This window comes from Panthera tigris, chromosome A1 (genome assembly GCF_018350195.1).
Source record: "Panthera tigris isolate Pti1 chromosome A1, P.tigris_Pti1_mat1.1, whole genome shotgun sequence".
NCBI classification, from domain to species: domain Eukaryota; kingdom Metazoa; phylum Chordata; class Mammalia; order Carnivora; family Felidae; genus Panthera; species Panthera tigris.
In genome coordinates, this window is record NC_056660.1 from 10,063,239 (window position 1) to 10,081,220 (window position 17,982).

The following is a 17,982-nucleotide window of genomic DNA, read 5'->3' on the forward strand; positions in this document are numbered from 1 at the left end:
TCAGAAGTAAGAGGAAGCTGCTGTCGAGGGTGGAGGCCCAGCGGCTTGGGGCGGAGGGGAGGCGGGGTGGGGAGGCTTGTTGACTAACTGGTCAGCACATTCTAGCCAGGAAACTCGAATAGCTTGCTAAAGAACACAGGGAAATGAAACCCTCACTGTGGAAACTTTCGATGCAATAATAAAAATTAAATAGGCTTGCGGTATAACTTACCAGAGAGAAATAGGTTAGTGGAGCTGCCTTCCTGTAGGTCCCCATTACAGCCCAATGAAGTTCGATGCTTGCCTATTAAAGTTGGGCAAACTGCCCATCAAGTGGCCCCATTTTACCTGACCTGCTTTACATCAGTCGGTCAACGCATGTCATAGACCCGGAGGCCCCAGGACTGAGTGGTCATCTGGTCTACCCCTTGGCCTCCCCAGCCAATATCCCTGATATCGTCTCTAAAGAAATGCTTGAGTCAGGATTGAATTAAGTGTCAGAGGCAGAGAGAAAGGGAAGCAGAGTGGGGTCATGGGGCCAAGCTAAGAATATTCTTCCGGCGGCCTTGGGAATTTTACAACCGAACCAGAAGAATCCAGACGAACCACGTGTGAAAGGATTTTCAAGTGCCCATAAAGGAAACGCACACAGAACGCGACCAATATTTCTGCTTCCTAGGCTTTGTCGCTTCGTCCTATTAGGGTCACCTGGCTGTGTGTCCCCGGTAGGCAGGCGGGCGAGGTGAGGTTCCGAGCGGGCCATCCTTCAGCCGAGAAGCTGGCTTTTCCTGAGGCTTCGGCATGCCGGGCTGCCCCGTCCTCCCCAGCTGGTCTCCGGCCAAGCTGCCTCCCCAGCCAGGCCGAGCGGGGTTTCTGTGGGGGTTCTGAGCTGCCGGGGCTGCGGCTGCGGACGGCTGGTGCAGGGGCGATAACCTGGCCTTTCCTGCTTCAGTCTAGACAGATGCATGATTGAATAAAGGATTCATCCAAGCCCTGTGTCACATTGGCCATCTGGAAAGTAGCCAACCACTCATTTAGCAAATTGCTCTGTTTAAATGCAGCTGCTGTGTCTCAGCGTTTATGCTACCAAGACAGATCGCGTGATTCCTCTGCCTTCATTTATCTAAGCCGTTCCTCTCAATCTGCCAGGAACTTAAAAAGGCTGTTAATGCATGACAAGGCACTTGACCCACATGATTTCCAAACTGAGAAGGAGCATCCGTCTTGTGCTGGGTCGTCCTTTCCTCAAAAGCAAGGGCACCTTGTCTATGCTCCCTCTCTTAATGAAAGCTGCCTTTATTAAGAATCCCATTAAGCTCCGCAGCGCCCAGCTCTCCAACACTGTAAATATTACCCTTTAGAAACGGGTCCAGAGGCCCTGCGCGGGCAGCTGGCCGGGTGGTGGGTGCTCTAGGTGACAGTCGGGGGCTGACCTCAGACCTCAGATCTCTGGACTGAGGGTGCCGTATGGCAGCCCGGTTGCCTCTCTCCATTTGGAAAGATGGATTACAGTCGTTAGCAGATAATGTCAACAAAGCCTCTGAGATGATTTGATAAGACTCAAGCAAAATGACTGCAGACCAGCCACGAGCTCTCAGGGTTTTTACCTTGGTTTCCTTCTTCTTTTTCCTAAAGGAAATGGTAAAAAAAAAAAAACAAAACAACTTTTTTTTACCTTTTTTTAGGTGAAGCAGTTTATTGTAGGATGTCACTGGTCACTTTGGCCTGGTACTGATTATGATCTGTTATTTATCAGGCAAATAATCCTGATATGACCACTGGCTTCATCAACTGCTTAACTTAATTGGGGTCACGGTATCATTAAGTCTGGAAGCCAGAAGCCAGAATAAGGGAGTGTTAATTAAATTAAATATCATCTGCTCAGCCCTCAGCTAGGCCCATTGGAAGACCAACGAAATAGCATAATAAATGATCTTTGCGGGGAGAAAAAGAAACAAACACAGGAGTATTCAGCACAGTGCAATTGTGAAGGTGCGAGCTTGGGGTCCCAGCAGGTGCAAAGAAGCTGCTGAGAGGGACAAGGTACCCGCAGGAGGCGAGGGAGGGGGAATGTCCAAGAGGCAAGAGCTGATTAGCAGCTGAACATCCAGGAGATCGAGGAAGATGAGAGACGGGGAAAATTCCATTTAATTTATTAGAAACGGAAACAGTGGTGAGAAAACTGTGAGCGGAGGGACAGGGAGACAGATTGCAGGGCTCTAAGGGGGGGTGCGGAGACAGAAATGACATATTAACTGGCGAAATGTGGAGAGAGGGGAACAGCATACGGTGGCTTCTTGAAATAAGATGAGGTTCTAAACGGTACTGTAATTGCATGGAAAGTGACAGAACCCAAGGACGCGGATGTAATTCTCATTAATAGATTTTGCGCTGGAAAAATATTACATAAGACACACGTCACAGAATTTTGGGTGGATGTCACAGAAAGGCTAAAAGAACAGCACAGCGGTTGACCAGAGATTAATTCTAGAGATTCGGAGCCAGGCTGAGCAAAAAATGACATTCCCTACCATGCACTCCACACACTGCGAACCCGATGAAGACCGTAGCTGGTTCCACTGCTGAGTCTCCTGAGCTCGGAGGCCGCACGAAATGTAGCGAGTCCAGTGCCTATGCTACCTAGGACCTCTGGTCCCCTAAATATGCCATTCAACCTCTTTCTGCCTCGGTCTATATAATGAAATAATCAAAGCGCCTACCCCGCGGGATTGTCGTGAGGATGTAATGAGAGAACGCGTGCGAAGCAGGTAGTGTGGCACTGGCTGCTTATTGGAGGTTTCCTGAGTCCCGCTGTACGGGAAAATACCGTAGCAAGCTCCCATCGACAAACTAGCAGCATTTAGTTCACACCCCAGAGGGCACCTTTCGCTACTACTGTCCCCGCCTGCTATTGTGCCGGTGATTTCCGCTGTAGCAACCGCAGTTCCAAGTACGGGTCACTATGAGACACGTCCTGGAATGATCGGGGTCCCCTGCTTGCAGTCACACACCACAGGGAGCTCCCCCTGTGACCTAGGTCCGGGCATGGGGACAGTGCGGTCTGACCGAGCTCACGTCCCATTCAAGGTGGCGGCAGCTCCACCTGCTAAACAGAAAGGCCCATCTGCTCTGAGAGAAACAGAAAGGCCTGGAAAACTATCTGCTCCCTTTTAACTGGAAAAAACATTGCTTGTTGTTTCTGCCAAGAGTGCACAAGCTATTAGAGGCTGGGAAATACATGGAATGTGTTGGCTTTTCTGAAGGGGATTTATTTTTCTTTTCTGTTTAAAACCGTGTTGCAGGGATGTGTGAACATTCTGTCTTTGGCTTCCGTAGGTGAACTATGAAGGTAAATATTGAAGTTTTAAATCTAATTTCAAAAGAAGGGAGTAATACATTTTGAAGCAAGGACGTAGCCTCTTTACGTAACGATTGCCATGGGGTAAAATAATAATGTTCTCAAGACAGCTTAGGGGTTGAACTAGCTTTTTCTTCTCCTCTCCCGCCCCCTGACAGACTCATTTTCCCATTCCAACCCTCCCCTGGAGTGGCTACAATACCACTATGGACCTCCAAAGTTGGGACGTTTGTTCCTTCACTCGAGAAATGTTTTCTGAGGGCATATCCCGCCGTTCTGCCTGGTTCAGGGCAGAGAGCAGGGAAACCAAAATCATCACAGACAAAGTCAGTCTGAACATGTCAACGAAACATACAATGTCCAGACCTCTGCGTCCAAGCGGCAAATTAAGGAAGGTAGTTGAGTGGATGGTCACACGGGAGGATTTGGGGACCGCGCCTGGAAGTGTTATGGGTCATTTCTGCCCATATTCCAGAAGTCAGTAGTCAGTCACATAGTCAGCTTAATTGCAGCGGCAGCTGGGACAGGTGAACAAGTCATCAGGAGGGAAGTGCCTACAGCGAACGACGAGCCAGTCTTTACCACAAATATTGAAAAAAAAAAAGCACCCAAACCCAACACATCCTAGGTCTCCCGTGACATAGGATCCGTGACATATGATCTGGTGGCATGGCATCCCCGTCCCTCCCGGGGAATTCCCTCTTCCTCTCCCCTCTCCCATCTGCCCCTTCTTTCCATTCCTCTCTGCCCGGCCTGCTGAATCCGTGTCCCCACAGGCTCTAGGGTGGGCCGTCTTCAGAACCCTGCCTTCCTCTGCATCTTGGCTTACAAACTGCACATTTGGAATGTGCCCTCCCCTCTGTCCTGGCTTGTCAAATTCCTCTCCCACCTCCAGTGTTTGGGTCCCACCCTGTGTCTTCCACAGTCTGCCTGATCGCCGCACACAGCCCTCCTGTAATATTCATGGTCTGCACCGCCCCTGGGGCTTTCTCACTCACCACCTGGTGGTGAGGCTTTACAGCGATGCCTCACCTTTCAGTAGAATGGATGCTGTTAGGGAGGACAGCACCTGTCACCTAGAGGTGGTAGCTGGGGAAGGAGACTGAGGTCATGGCGATGCCGGCCCGCAGCTCTGTCCGTGTGCTCCCTGCAGTGTGGCTGTCGCCAGATGCTTACCTCGGCTCCCATGTCCTCACTCATAACCTGAAGACAGCAATACCTAACCCCCCCCCCCACTCAACTTCCCTCCCAGAGGGGCTTTGAGATCTGAATGAGGTGATTCATGTGTATCCAGAAGGAGGACAAGGAAGATCATTCACCGGGTTCATCTGACCGAGAGGCAACACAGGAGGGTGTCCTGGGGACGGGGCTCAGGTGGTGTCTCAGCACCTGCCAAGGGGCAGACAAAGCCCTTGTGTGTCAGCTGGGTAAAGAGGTGAAGGAGTGGCCACCTGTGGTGCTTCTTGGAAACCGGAGAAGTTTTATCTAAAGTGAACGGGAGGGTGGGGGGCACCAGGATGGCTCAGTCGGTCCAGTGTCTGACTCTTGATTTTGGCTCAGGTCACGATCTCACAGTTTTGGGAGTTCCAGCCCCGCATTGGACTCTTTGCTGACAGTGCGGAGCCTGCCTGGGGTTCTTTCTCTCTCCCTCTCTCTCTGCTGCTGCTCTCTCTCTCTCTCTCTCAACATAAATAAATAAATACATAAACATTAAAAAAATAAAGTGACCAGGAACGGTACATCAGGAATGAACACCACCAGCTTTTGGCTTTGAAGTTAGGGAAACACCTTTCTTTAGACAAAAGATAGAGCCGGCCAGAATCACCCCGTGTGGCACCTGACAGCTTTACTTAAAGAGCATTTAACGCCCCTCGTGATAAGCACAGGAGTCCTGCTCAGGACCTCTAGGTAAATACATCCGTCCACCTGCCTCCTTGCGGGCGTTTGCTCTTGCTTGGGCCCTCCGGGTTCCCTCCCGGAACGTTGGCCACCATAGCTGGAGTGACCCCAGGAGCGCCTTGGCAGGCTCCCTGAAGGAGGGCCCGGTGAGTCCCAGGCTAACGGGGCGTCTCTGGATCCGGGCCCTGCAGGGGCTCAAGCAGGAGTGTGGCCGCCTTCCGCTCTGCTTTCCCCATCTGTCAACCGGGGAGCGGATACAAGCCGCATCGTGGAGATGCCGAAAGGACTTGATTGCTAAGGCCGAACACCAACCCTACACACGCGAAACCTAAATACCCCTTTGCCAACCACGGCCTCTTGATGAGGAGACGCGGGATTCCTCCGAACGGTTGTGGCGCCGGTTAATTGGCAGCTGGCTGGATAAAGCGAAAAGCACCATCTCTGTAGGACATCTCATTTTAGGCGGAACCCGTGATTCCCTCTTGGAGAAAAGTGGATTGAAATCCAGCGGCCCGTGCTCCTTGACATGTGTGGGAGCTGGCTGGAGGGACGGGTGCCGGACGTGCCCCTTCTTCTGTCTCTCCGGGCGGTACCCCAGATGACAGGTTGTGCTTGCCCCGGCGGAGGCAGCCCCAGGTGCGTTGGTGGGTGCCCCGGGGAACGGGGTGAGGACCGCACGGCTGTGTCCACCCCACGGGACAGAGCAGGAACTCGCACCTGCTCCTCGCAGGAGAGGTGGCCCCCGAGTCAGCTTGCGGCCTCAGTGACCGGCAGCGTGCAGCAGAGTGGTGAGCAAATCACCGCTGGTGACCGGGGGACCCCAAGGACAGAGCAGCCTGCTGCGGGAAACTGGGCCTGTCACAGTCACACTCTGGGGACCACGAGGCACTAAGGCAAGGCAACGGTTTGTGCTTCTGTGGGAAGTTTTTGAGGCCGTTTTCCTTCGTGTACTGCATCTCCACAGACACACCTACTCACGGAGAAAGGCACACAGGTCTGCGGGCACCCCCACAGCCAGCCACACCCCCCCCAGAAACTTGCCCGCAACCCCCCCACAAATATCCCCGAAAGCAGGTGTAGACTCTTCGCAAGCTCACCCACAAAGGCCCCTACGTGCTCCCGAGTGGAATACCCTCCATACCCACAGTCACCCCCCATAGACGCCGCATAGATGCTCTGCGGTCACGCCCCACAACCCCCCCCCCCCACCCCACTGCCACCACATCGACACTTTTACTAACACCCCCGACGTCCTCCACGAACATCTCAAAACATACCCTCCAAACTTTTGCAGACACCCCTCCACCTATCTTCCACACGTTTCTTTTGACGACACTCGCCCAAATGCATCTAATTTCACCCCACAATCTCCCGGCACAGACACTCGCAGATAGCCCTGCAAAACAGCACGCGTTACCCTCTGGCACCCACACAGGCACAGCCCGGTCACCCCCAAACACCATCTGCAGATCCAGAGGGACGGCACACAGTCGTTGCCCCACATCGATCCCCTGTGCAGTCACACGCAAGGATCCTGTGCACACACGCAGATCTTGTACGTACACACACACGCACCGTCGCCCTGCACAGGTCCTTGTGCGTGCACGGAGCTGGACACAGGCCAAGCATGCAAAGAGATCCACCCTCTCCCGGCACAGGCAGCACCACCCCAGCAGACAGACACACAGACACCTTAGCTTCACTTCTTCAGTTTGTTATTTCAGACGGTCTTCTAGCTAGAGCCGTGTAAATCAAAGGTCTATATTGCAAACAACTGGGAATATGGTGCAGTAGTCTCTGGTCGCGGTGGGGGGCGGGGGGGGGGGTTGGAACAGAACAGCGATCAAACGAGATCACGTGGTACATTTCTCCATCGCCCTGGCCGGCTGGTGAGAAAGCCAGGGAGGGGAACAGACGTCTCGTCATGCCCATGAAGGGTGCCGGCCGAGCACAGCTGGAAGACCGAGGTGTGGTTTCTGGGACAGGCCGGGTTCATTTGTCTCCCTATAGCCTTGTCAGGAACATAAAGTCTGCTCTGACTCCTTTCATGCAGGAGGCTGTTGATCTCCTCTAGGAGACAGTTCCCTGCCCCGCCGCGGCTGGTTTTCCTTACGATACAAAAGAAAAAAAAAAGAGGTGATGTTCCAAAAAGTCCTCAAATTCTCTTGGTGCTTCCAAAGAGGGTTATAAGAGTATATGGTGGCTGTTAGAAGGAGGAGGGGCAAGACACGAAGATCACAAAGAAAACCAGGAGGACGGATAAAGGGATTCGAATGCAAGAAATAGCCCAGACCAGCTGGTGGCCATCTGGGAGCTATGAAGAAAGGGAAGAACAAAGTTGTTGAGTTTCTAGCAAGTGGGTACAGTTTTATCATGAGACGAGGTTACTGCTTTGAGGAACTGGAGAGAAGCCAGAGCCTTGCCAGCCATTAAAAACAACAACAACAACAACAACAACAACAACCAAAAAAACCCCAATCTAATGGTTTCCCTGAGGATTGGATTACAGTGAGTTTGCTCCTGTCTCAAATAAACTGGCTAAGGGCATGACCATGTCCAGGAAAGTTAGAGGGCGTCTGAGGGTGTAGGGAAATCGAGACTTAGTCTCTGGATGTCAGGGTGAAAATGGACACTGGGGAAACGGGAAAGATACTTGATTGTGCCTTATACAGAGGTTGTCTTTAAAGCCTCAGGTAAGACCATAGGGAACGCCACTGGCTATAGGGTGAGAAGTAAGTTATTACAATCGGTTATTTTGATTTTGTTAAAAATTGAGGGTAAATTGTATGTGTTTGCATTGGGGCTGTGCACAGAGGAGAGAAAACGTAAAACCCGTAAGTACGCCATAATATGTATCCACTCACCTGCCCCACAGGGAACTGAAGGATGGCTCACCCAAAGTTAGCGTCTCTTTTCTCTTCCCGCTGCCTCCAGGAATGGGGCCACTATCTCCAGGTGCCCTCTCCAGGCCAGACATCCCAGCCACTCAGCCCCACATCCAAATAATTGGTCATCTTAGTGACCAATTCTCTCTCTTTAGTAATTCTAACCTGTGCCCTCCTTTCTCTCCCCTCAGTCACTTCCCGCCTCCCACCTATCATTACCGTCACAGCAACAAATTCCTCCCCAGCCTCCAATATCAAATCCCTGCAGATCATTTTCCAAATTTTTCTTGAGTATTTGTTTGTTTGGGGGGTTTGGGTTTTTTTTGTTTGTTTGTTTTTTGTTTTGGTAAAACATCAAATCTATTCTTCCGCACATTCAACGAGCATTTATTGAGCATCTACTATGTGCCAGTCTTTTATCCTAGTTGCCTGGGACACAACGATGAACCCAACAAAGAGGTCTTTATTTAGTCAGAATCTAGTGGGAGAAGAAAAACAGTAAACATAATAAATTATATGAGATCTTTGAAGGTGATAAGTGCTGCGGATAGAGTAAAAACAGAGCAGGGCACAGGGTATCAACAGGGTAGAGTGTGTGTGTGGGTAGGGGTTAAAGTAGGGTAGCCAGGATAGTCCTCATTGGAAGGTTGGTATTTGCTCAAAGGAGGTGAGGGAGTTAGCAGCAATGTGCAGAGTGAGATTGGGAGGCATGAGGTGAGAATGGAGAGAAGTCACATGGGGCCTCATAGCAGGATTGAGCTGTGGTGGGGTTTTAAGCAGTGGGAGACATGCTCTGACTTCTACGTCGAAGTGATGTTCTAGCTCATAGTTCACTATGTTCTAGTGATGATGGGGACTCAGACCATGGGGAAGCAGAGGAGACAAGTTGGTGATGTCTCTATTCTGCAGAAAAGCCTTCAATGACTTCCCTTAGCCTTCAGATAAAATCCGAGCTCTTCAGTATGGCCCTGCTTATTTTTTCAGATTCATCTCTTCCCGGTGTTTTCACCCCCACCCCACCCCCCGAAATGGCCCCCATATTCTAAAGCAGGTGGGCTTTTAACAAGTATCCTCTTTTCTCATGGTCCCATGAGTCTGTGTAGCTGACTCCCTCGGGCTTCACTAAGCCTCTTGTCCTCAGGAAGCCTTTCCTCCCCATACCATGCATCCCAAAGTAGACCATACATACTTCAGTGGTTGGGACTATAGTTCTGAGACAGAAAGTTCTGTCCACAATCTGTCTCTCTCATTACACTGGGAACTCCTAAACGGTAGGAATAGAGCTCTTATTTCTGAGTCCTTAGTAGATATTAAATGGTTGGATGGGTGATGGATAGATGATGGATGGGTGGATGGATGGATGGATGGATGGATGATTGGTTGCTGGATCTTCATCAGGTCTTTAATTCAAGGGATTTTATTTTTAGTTTAAAATTAGTTAATCATTAGAAAATGCTTAAAAATAACTATAAGACATTAACATCTTCATTGTTGAAGCGATGGTTGAAGGAGTGTGCTCGGGTAACCACTCGTGAGCATGTGTACTCATCAACTGCACATGACAACTGTTTTGCTCGAGAGTTGAATATAAAGGGAATTTTGATTAACGACCTCTTACTTGCCCGTTGACCCAATAGAATTTATTTTCTTGACACGCTGTTCAATTAGCAGTGGTTCACACTATAACTTTATGTTCCTTAACCTTCAGCTTTCCCTACCGGCCTCTGTCAAGTATATCATTCAACTGAAATGATTGATTTATGTTTGGGAAAATACTGAGGAGAACCTGACGGTGACTAGAGACATACATCTCATCACCTGTAACCTTTGGAGAACAGAGCCAGAAAAAGCAAACTCTCCTTTCTTCACCAAGGCCATCCCTCCACAGAAGTATACTGTAAGCTGTATGGAAAATGAAACAAAAACACTAGCACATTTGCTCAGATTTGGACATTTGAACATTACTCCAAGCCTGGAATAACCGTAATGTAATCAGAGATTGAAACGATAGATTTGAAGGATTCTGAGTGAGGTCTCAGATAGACATCTTACCTAATTTGTGGCCAAGCCAGTGGAACTAGAAACCTCTCTGCCACATCCCTGAGAAGCAGGCATTCCAAATCGGCGTGGCCCTTCTGGGAACGGGGAGCTTCTGTCTCAAGGCAGCCCCTGAAAATGCGGATTATTTTTTTTAAAAAAATTTTTTTAATGTTCATTTTTGCTCATGAACTGTAAGATTATGACCTGAGCCGAAGTCAGACGCTTAACTGACTGAGACACCCGGGCACCCCATGGATTATTTCTAAATATCCAAAAGCAAGCCCTACATGACTCAAATGGACTCTCCGTACTTCCAGGAAACAGGATAATTTGAACACACGCCTCTACTTTTATTCCCACCTAAACGAAACTCATCTGAACAACAGGGAGAGGATTTTTTTTTCCCTCTGAAGGCATAGAATGAAGGATTGGATGAATAGAAACAGTAGCAGCAAAATGTGGAATTTGGAAAACAGAAAAACATATGGTAAGTTACTTAGGAAACCCCCCAAAACTAAATCCTTAGGTCAGCTGTGGGAATAGCAGAGAGCCAAAAAAACCATTTCACAAGGCAGAACCCACTCCCCCATGGGCCCCCGAATTGGCAACACTTCCCCCTAGATCACTGATGCCATATTTTCTCCTTTTAGGCAGGAAATAACAATCAGATGTCATTATTATCTTTGGAGAAACAAGATGAAATTCATTAAATAAGAAGGAATCATTATAGAGGAAAACTGAAGGAATAAAAAGTTCTTGGAATTTAAAACTGTGATCAATATTTTTTACCTCGATAGAATGGTTAGAAGATAATATTCTCCCAAAACATAGGACAAAAAGACAAAAAATGTGAAATAAAAGAGGAAAGATAATAAAACCATAAGACCAATCCAGAAGTATAATATCCAAATATTGGGCCCAGAAAAAAAGAGAAAAGAAAGTGGAGAAAATAATCAAACAAATAGTTTGAAAACACTTCCCAAAACATTAAGAGCAAAGAGAAGATTCTAGTGGTGTCCAGAGGAGGAAAAAGTCAGTTCGTTATGCATAGGATTAGTACTTACGGTGGATTTGGACTTTACCACAGCAGTACTGAAAACCAGAAGGTAATGGAAAATCCATTCAAAAGTCTAAAGGAGGGACACCTGGCTGGGTCAGTCAGCAGAGCAAGGGACTCTTGATCTCAGGATTGTAAGTTCCAGCCGCATGTTGGATGTGGAGATTACTTAAAAATACAATCTTAAAAACAAAATCTGTTAGAACATTATCTCCAGTGTTGAAGTCTATACTGAGACAAACTATTACTGCAATGTAGGAGTAGAACAAAGTCGTTTTCAAAGATGCAAAGTTTCAGAATGTACTTCCCATATACGTATGCTTCTCAGAATAATGTGGAAGGATTTTCTTTTTTTTTTTTAATTTTTTTTTTAGTGTTTATTTCTGAGACAGAGACAGAGCATGAGTGGGGGAGGGGCAGAGAGCGAGGGAGACACAGAATCAGAAGCAGGCTCCAGGCTCTGAGCTGTCAGCACAGAGCCCAATGCAGGGCTCGAACTCACAAACCGTGAGATCATGACCTGAGCCGAAGTCGGTCGCTCAACTGACTGAGCCACCCAGGCGCCCCAGGATTTTCTCTATAAAATGAGGGAGAAAACTGAAAAGTGGAAGAAACAGGATACAGCAAACAGGAGATAGGAAGGAGATCCAATGCCATCCCCCCACCCCCCAGGAGGACAGTAAAAAGAGGGCCCAAGATGACAGCTGTGGACCAGGCTTCGGGCAGCCGGAGTGACTCAGAAGATGAGGCCAATGAAACGAAAGCTGAAGGTCTTGAGAGGAGACTGAGATGTTGGGTAAAGAATGCTAAGTACTCAGACGTCCAAGCAAATGAAAGTAGAGAGTCAAGAGATAACACCCCAGCCCGAGAAACCAAGAAGCAAGATAGGCATGTTATTTAGAGACCTCGAATAGACACCCAAATAATCATCTAAAAAGGAGGGAATGTGGAGACCCTCGGGGCCGGAAATGGGGAAAGGCGTCGAGTTTCTCAAATTTGCAGAACGATTTCACTCTTTAAGCAAGTGCATATAGCTTAGATAAAAATAAAAAATGCTTCTTAAAGGAAAAGAAAAACAAAACATAAGTCCCCCCAAAATGCATGACTCTTATCTTCTTTTCTCCCAGATAAACATTTCTAGTTTTCTCAGCTGTCCTTCATATGACTTCATTTCAAGATGTCTTGTCTTGAAGCCTCTCTTCTAGGCAATGTCTGGAGTACATGGGACTGGACACCACAAGGCACCATATGGCCAACCAGGGCTTTACCTGCTGGCATATTACCTCCCACATTCAAGCCATGTATTTATTCCTCATTCTTTTCTTATAAATTGATGCTTTGAACCTACATCCAGAGCTTGCCTTCTTGCTAAATTTCACGTTATTGATTTTTGGCATCCTTAATCTGTTTGGTTAAAATGATTTTAAATGCTGTCATTGACATCCAGTAGATCCACTCTTTCCCTCAGCTGTGTGCGGTCGACACATTTCACAGTGCTACACATAGTGTATTCATCCAGGTCCTAGAGGAGACTGCTGAACAGGGCACAGTGAGAACACAGTCCTGTGGCATGTCACTAAAACCTCCCCTCAGGGTGGGATTCACCTGGTACTATTCATTTTGCTTTGACTAGAGGCATTCACTCATTGCTCAAAAGCTACAATGCAAGGACACCTTTGGGAGAGGAGTGGAAAATAAACAGTGCTGGTAGTAACAATTCCAGGAACTTTTGTTTCCCTGGAGTCACAGCAAGACGAGTCACGGTATTCTTCAGTTGCATCTGGGTGAAAAAGAATAAATCTGTTGGAGCTTTGCCCTGTAATGGATAAGCACTCTTGTCTCCCCTCCTCGCCCCCCTCAACACACACAGTGAAACAATTTCTCAGTGTTATCTGCTGGGAACCAGAGTCCCAGGTGATATTGGCCTTCCACAGCCATTGAGGTGGGATGTCCAGAAGCCCTGCTCTTCTGAAATGTGGGAAGGGGCTCTCATGGGCCACTGTGGAGAGTCCCACACTCCTTCTTAAGGGGTCTTGAGTCGGGAGGGGGGAGACTTGAGGTTCCAGTTGCATTGACAGACTCCGCCAATCTATGCTTCCTTGGAGATTCGCAGTGGTGCTTAAATACTGTTAGTTAGGTTTTTTGTTGTTGTTTTTTTTGACAAGCTGAAAGATAAAGTTCAAGGTGAACAATTGGCTGCTGATACAAACATTCCTGAACTCAGCAAGCTAGCAGTGTGGAGAACAGTTCCTCAGATGTAATGAAACCAATTTCAGAATAGATGAAAAGCTGATACAAGAAAGACACCTTGTCTTTAAGTCTCTCCTCTAGAAACCTTCAAACAAGAAGAGCTTTTGTCATAAATATCCCAGGAAATTTATCTGCTTTATGCAGACATTAAAAAAAGATTATGGTGGACATTAAAAAAAAAGATTATGAACCTTGTCTGAATTAAAAAAATATATTGATGGATCATACAGAAACTATTACCAGAATGAAATGTAACTTACAATCAAGTCCTTATTCCTTATTTTAGAGACTTTCTCCCCATCAGGTAATTCAGCACAAGCGACTGAATCCATGTTTCCCAGCAGAATTTAAAGATTTTCTTTTAGAGTTTTATATCTTGAGATTTGAATGCATGTTTCAAATGAGTTACCTTCAAGTACTGAGCACCATCACCATCTCCTGAATCTCACTAAATCTCTAAACTTGGCCAGTCTTTCTCTTCTGCCCCATTTCTGTCATGAAAATTCCTTCCAAGAAATTAAATGTATCCAGAGGAAAGTAACAGAGATGGTGAAAGATATTATGAAGGAGAGGTTAATGGAACGAGGTCAGCAAAATTTTTATTCAAGAGAAATTTAAGCAAGAGATTAATTGACAGAAAGAGCAAGTTGAGGGATTCTCGAAGTACCATAAAGGAAGATGCAGACTGAGGAGATGTACTCGTTATTTGCTCTATTGTTGGAGAAGAGACGCTTTATAAAGTAACAATATCAGACGTTTTAAACTACTTCTTGAAAATTGCTTTTTAAAGAAAGATGTTCCATTTAACCAGTGAGATCAGATTCATTGGGGTGTTGTTATGGAAGCCCAGTCGATTTAGACCATAAAATAAATCTTAAAAGGACAATTCCACAGGTAAAATGGAGGTCGTCCGGTAGTCAGCATTGGTTTCTGAGGTGTCCTAATTTGAAAGCAGAAACAAGACAAATACTAGGCCTTGAGTTCTGAAGTTTGGGAATTGAGATCTTTTCAGTCTATAACTTCCCCTTCTCTTTGGTTCAGGTGGGTAGGGGAGGAGGAGGCCTGGGTGGAAAATTTGAGAAAATTCAGCAGTAAAGAGTTTCATCGGGCAAAGGTGGCTGGAAGGGCAAGTCCAAGAGATGAGGTAACCTGACAGGAAACTCATCTGGAGAGAAAGTGAGTCTTCCCATAGACTCTCACTCACCCCTCTACGATGTGAGACAATACAGCAAGGGTTACAACCAAACTGAGAGGGAGTGCTGAGTGATTACCAGTTGAGAAGGTCTCTTATCAGTCTGATAGGACCACTGTTCACAGAAGCGTCTCAAGAAATAAATTTTGAGTGGATTGAAACATGAAAAATTAGTACTTCAAAGTAGTCAAAAGCAAACGAGCAATGTAAGTGAGAAAATATACATTGCCATGCCAGCAGTGGAGAAGTACAGAGTAAGGATCAGTTAGAAGATAAAAAGTAAAATCACGAGTGCCGAGTGAGAGAACTTTATTATGATAGAAGTAACCAAATGAAACACAAGGAGTATGGAAAAAAATCCAACATTGGGACTGCTCGGGAAGTCAGCTCATTTCTATGGCTGGAGGTACGGAGAAAAATGGCTTACTCACAGGCTGCCGCGATACATCGACCACCATTCCAGGTTCTATCTAACTCAGGTTATTTTCAAGGTCATCTCAAAGGATCGCCTGCAGCTCGAAAACAATCCATAATCCTGTGACAAGTTGCACCACCTGAGCATCAGTTGCGGACGATTGTGTACAGTTGGTCTGTCCACTGAGAACGCTTTAAGTTGCAATCCGGGCTCCTTGGGTTTGAGTCCCAGCTCTTCCACTTACAGATTTTGGCAGCTTATCGAATCCCGTGCCTCACATTCCTCATCTTTAAAAAGGGAATAATAACAGTGCCTGTCTTATAGGTTTATGCTGAGGAGTAAACGGGTTAATATGTACACTGTGCTTGCAACAGTGCCTGACACATAGGAAAAAGTTAAACGTTTGCTATTTTTAAATGACAGAAAAATGACCAGCAAAGGATAGAAGAGTTTACCTTTCTTTCATTAACAAAGACGTCAGGATATAGGTGTTTGCTGTGCTGGTTTAGCTGATCAATGGCTTCATGAAGAGCCTTCAACCTCTATTAGGTCACTTCGCCATCTTTTAGCACATTGGCTTTTTATCCTTCGGCCTATGGCCTCATGGTCCCACAGTGGCTGCCATAGCTCTAGACATCATTTCACATACTGACTGTGTTTAAAAATCAGAAATAATGCCAGCCAGGGAAGAGGAAAAGTGAGAAAGAAAAATGAGAGAGAGAGAAAGAGGGAGGGAGACTGCTTCACACTATTTTCGCATTTTTGGAAGAAGCAAAATATTCTCCCAGAGCCCTTCGCTGATTTTACCTTATCCAATTGGCCAGAAATGAGTCACATGACCGCTCTGAAATCAAGGGATCTGTGCCTTGCTTTTGTTGGCAGGGAACAAGTAAGGGAGTACCTGTTGGACAGACACGGGTCCTCCACAAGGAATCATTCTTTTGTTTCGTTCCTAGCGCTTTGTTCCTGTTTCAGCCATGGAAGGACAATCTATCTCCCAGAGCGTTCATGTGAATTACTCAATAATTAAAGAGGGTTTATAACATGGTCACTGATGCCATCTCCAAGTTCTTCCCATTTGACTTCATACACGATGCCTATAAACAAGGCCCGCTTCTTTGTAAGACTGACTTCAAAAACCCACTATCTTCTTCTGAAAGGCTGCTCAAACCTCAGCTGGGACACACAAGGATACTCAATACTGGTTGAGTCCTTGTTCTCTACTGGGCTTCCTGGGGCTCTAAAAGCCTTCTGGTTGTACACATCTGAGTAAGAAAATAAAGGCAGGCATGTCAAGCCTATCCTGGAGTCCAGGAAAGGAAGTGATCAGATGGTCTAGCTTAATCAGAGAGGGTCCCGTGGAGGATTTAGTGAGGTCTCAGAGGACGGGAGGGGATTCCTGGCCAGAAGAATAATCTCAGAAAAGTTCCTGGTTGGAATGAGCAGGATGTGGGAGGGACATTCGTTCTTATTCCTTTGAGATTTTTATAGCTTTTTCCTTAGAACTTGGAAGAAACTGCCCAAAATTGAAAACATGCCAAACATTAGCATTAAAAATGCTGTGGCCTCTCCAAATGTGAACTATATCTGCTGGAAAGTGCATGGAGACTGGATTACTCAGGTAAAACTAAGAAGGAAGGAAGGAAGGAAGGAAGGAAGGAAGGAAGGAAGGAAGGAAAAGAAAGAAAGGAAGAAAGAAAGAAAGAAAGAAAGAAAGAAAGAAAGAAAGAAAGGAGAGAGAGAGAAATGAAGGGAGAAAGAAAGGCAGAGAAGAAAGAAAGGCAGAGAAGAAAGAAAGAAAGAAAGAAAGAAAGAAAGAAAGAAAAGAAGGAAGGAAGGAGGAAGGGAGGGAGGGAGGGAAAAAAGAGAGGAGGGAGAGAGAAACAAAGAAGGAAGAGCAGGAGGGAGGAAGGAAGGAAGGAAGGAGGAAGGGGGGAGGGAGAGAAAAGTAAGGGAAAAGAAAAGAAAGAAATGTTTAAGTAAAAGTAAATAGGAATTTGACAACCTGATGTCTCTCTCTAGATGTATCAGCCAATCAAATACATACATATATATATATATATATATATATATATATATATATATATATATATTCTTTAATGAGTGACCACTGTTCCCAAGATAACTTTATTAGCCTAGTTGAAAACAAATAAAAATGCTGCATGAAATACCAAGAATGGTACAAAGAATGATAAACATCTGGTTTCTAGAAGCTAGAGAAATTGATTTGAACTTCCTGGTATACTTGTGTTGGGGGTTCCCAACTGACTGTCCTTTGGGTCTAAAGACAGTTGGTGTGTTTTCCTTCCTCTTGTAGGAATGAGAGCCAACTCAAGTGACCCGAGTGTCTTAGGACCAATAATATGACTTTGAACATGAGAGTCCTTTCCCTGCCATTTCTACTGGCTCTGAGAAGCTAAATTAGTATTTCTTAAGTGCATAAACAAACAAGACATTGTTCTTTATGTTGAGGCAGATCAGAAACCAAATACCGATTGGACACACTGTCCTCCTGAGTAGAGAGAGAGAGCAGGGGTTTTTCAGAGAACTGTTAGGGGAGCATAGACTCCTGGAAACATCTCTTGTGTCCTCCTAACACATTAGGCTTACAATAGGTGGGGAAGATTCTTAATAAAGAAGACCTATGCAAGACAAGAAAGTCGGGAAATATTATTGGGCGAAAGGAAATAATAGGAAAACAGCCAAACTTATTTGCTAAGTAAAAAAGGAAAATTCAACGGGAAGGAAAATTGGACCAGGAAAATAGCATTTGTCTAAAAGATTAAGACCAACAAAATTTCAAACACAAAGAGAAGCAAACAAAATACCAATTCTGGAGAAGAAAGATAAGGTGAATTAAGTAATACAAAAAGAAAACAATCCAACTTAACAAGCACAGGCAAATTT